Here is a 3,262-nt window from a genome sequence, read left to right as displayed (position 1 = left end):
TGCACCTCCTGTTCCTAACTAAAAATAGACCCCGCCGGGCTAAAGATGACCACCACTGACCAATATACAGCCAGCCAGCCAGATGGCTTTTTCAAAGGAACCGGTGGCAGAAATATCGAAGGAAGGAGGAGGCCGTCGCCGTTCAAACACCACACACGCCCTAATCCACCACCCATCCAGTACAGGGCGTGGACAAAACAGGCAGGCAGGCGCGGTCGCGGACGGAGACGCGGCCACGCCACGCCCCGCCCGCCCACGCGACCCGGCCCGCCCGGGTCTTCCAGATGGCGCGCCTCAGCCTGTCAGCCAGGCAACGCACACGCACACATCACAGTCCCCGTCCGTCCGTCGTCGCGGCGCAGCCCCCCACACGGCAACCAAATAAAGAAAAGCTAGCAAACGAATGAAACGAGGGAAAGGAGAAGACTACGAGGAGTACGTAGTGCTCGCTGCACCACCAGCCCAACCGCTTGCTCCAGCCGGTCTGACAGTTCCGAGTTCAGAGTCAAATGATGATGCTATTCGATTTCAAATCTCTCATGGTATCGTCCGACTCGTCTGCTTCTACCCCGATATCCAACTCTTAGGTTTTGGTACTTGACACAAACGGGGGAGAGAGGAGCGAGTACGTTAGACTTACGGGGGGCGTGTGAGATGGACTCGTTCTTTTGTGTGTGATTCATCATGCATTTACGTTTACTTTCATGCATTGTGATATATGTGATATATTTGTGATTGTGTAACTTATGTGACATGTGTGCTCTCTACTTTGATATATATGTCATGTCACTTGTTTTTGCTCATTTGTCTTGCTTCCACGTTATACTCTAATTCAAATGAGCTTTACTTTGTGTACATTGTGTTGGTTTGGGTCATATAAGCATGCCTAACCCGTTGCTCTTGTTATCAAAAGCTTATATGAACCAAATATGTTGAAAACCTCACCTATCTCTTATACACATACTTGAGGTAGTGTTGTCATCAATCACCAAAAATAGAGAGATTGAAAGCATGTAGGTCCTTAGTTGGGTTTCGGTGATTAATGACGACACAAGATTACTGTGACTAACGTGTGTTTTGTAGAGATAATTTGAGTTAGGTCATGGTAATAATGATTAATTGGGCAAGTATGGTTTTCATGCCCCTGTCGATGGAAATCGTTTTGGTTTTCAAAGGATGGACGACAAGGTTAAGGACGGACTAGTTCTAAGTGTCGTTTAGCGTTGGAGAGATACTTAGAGTAGTTTAAGACTTTGTTTATCCTTTGGCCGTATTATTAAGAGGGGTATGAACTAGTAGCTTGACCTAAGTGAGTCTCATGTGTTAGATGTGGTGCACACTTGTCAAACTTAGCACTAGCTAGCTCAGGTACATCCCAAAGATTGAATGAAGTCAAACTCATTCACAAAGGTGCTTGATTTAGAAGTGAATGGAGTGTTGTTTCATTGACCGGACGCAGGAGAAGCAGTGACTAGACGCTACTGTGCTGAGTCTGATCAGTGTTGGCGCGTGCAGCAGAACCTCAGGCATCGACCGGACGCTGATGCAAAAGGGAACCTAACGCGCAGCTACTTGCGACTGTAGCAGCGGGGTCCCTGTGTTGATGAAGGATCGGACACAAGGAAGGAATGTGACCGGACTCACGTGCTGCTGCGTCCGGTCGACATCAGAGAGCATCCAGAGAAGAAATTTGAGGACCTGACGCGTCAGGTTGAGGAGGATCGGACGTTGTTGTGCGTCCAGTCGCTCTAATGGCCTTCTCTGACAGGCTGACGCCACGTAGCCATTGGCCACTGACCGGTGCGTTCGGTCAATTTGACCTGCGCGTCCGGTCACTACGTAAATGTGCTGAGTTGGACAGTAACGGTCATGTTTTGAATGGGAGTGTATAAATACAACTCCTACTCATCCAATTCAGTTCTCTTGCCTATTTATTCAGCTGAGAAACACCTTTGGAGTGCAAGGGAGAGAAAGAGCCTAGTGGGGTGATTGAGATTTGAGAATCCAAGATTAAGGACCTCATTAGTGCATAGGGAGTAGCAAGTGTGCATCCATCCTTTGGTCAAGTGAGAGTTTATGCTTGTTACTCTTGGTGATTGCCATCACCTAGACGGCTTGGTGGTGATTGAAAGCTTGGTGATCATCCGATGGAGCTTGTGGATGACCCAAGTCATGGTGTGAGCGGTTGTGGGCGATTCACCGTGATGGAGTGTCGAAGAATCAGCCCGTAGAGAGCACTTGATCCTTGTGCGGATCAAGGAGGAGCTACACCCTTGCGCGGGTGCTCCAACGAGGACAAGTGGGGAGTGGCAACTCTCCGATACCTCGGAAAAATATCGCCGCATTTCTCTCCCCCTCTTTACTTTGAGCATTTACATTTGAGCAATTCAATTCATGTCTTTACATTCTTAGAACTGTCATGCTAGAGTAGGATTGGAACCTAGGATGTAAAACTTTTGTGCGATAGAACAATAGAAACATTTCTATGCACAAGGGGGTAAAATGGGCTAAGTGTAGGGCTTAATTATTGCAAAAAATTTAGAATTAGCCTAATTCAACCCCCCCTTCTTAGGCATCTTGATCCTTTCAGGCGGAGTTGGCGATGTCGTCAGCGGTGTTGGAGAAGCGAGGGTTGAGGCCACGCAGGAGAGCGAGGACAAGCTGCGAGTCCTCCATAGGGTGGCCGACGTCGCGGAGAGCGGCAGCCTTGGTCTTCAGGTGCTGGCAGTACGCCGAGATGGTGGAGTTGCCTTGCACCATGGAGTGGAACTCGTTGAGGAGGAAGATGGCACATCGCTCCCTGTTGGCGCGAAAGATCCCCTCGATTGTCACCCACAGATCGTGGGTGGTCAGATCGGCATCGTCCATGGCAAGGTGAAGGACGAAGTCGTCGACGGAGCCAGAGAGCCAGCTACGAATGCAGCACTCTGCGGCGTCCCACTAGGGGTCATCGGGTCGAAGAGGAGCAGAGTTGTCGATGTGCGAGCGAAGCCCGAATTTGCCGCATAGGGACTTGAAGAAGAACGCCCACTTCGAGTAGTTGGAGGTGAGCTCCAACATGATCGGTACGTGGGATTTGATGTCGATCGTGGCGTAGGGATGAGCCATGATCGGAGCGGTGCGGCATGGCCGACGCCCATGGCACCCATGGTGGCAGCGCCTAGGGCTGGCATGGTGCCATCACCGGCGGCCGGCATGGTGTTGGAGCCTTGGGCAGGGACGAAGGTGGAGGAGGGGCGAGCCGCCGACGAAGGTGGATGCA

This window comes from Miscanthus floridulus, chromosome 5 (assembly GCF_019320115.1).
Source record: "Miscanthus floridulus cultivar M001 chromosome 5, ASM1932011v1, whole genome shotgun sequence".
Taxonomy (NCBI): domain Eukaryota; kingdom Viridiplantae; phylum Streptophyta; class Magnoliopsida; order Poales; family Poaceae; genus Miscanthus; species Miscanthus floridulus.
This window is presented reverse-complemented; position numbering follows the sequence as displayed.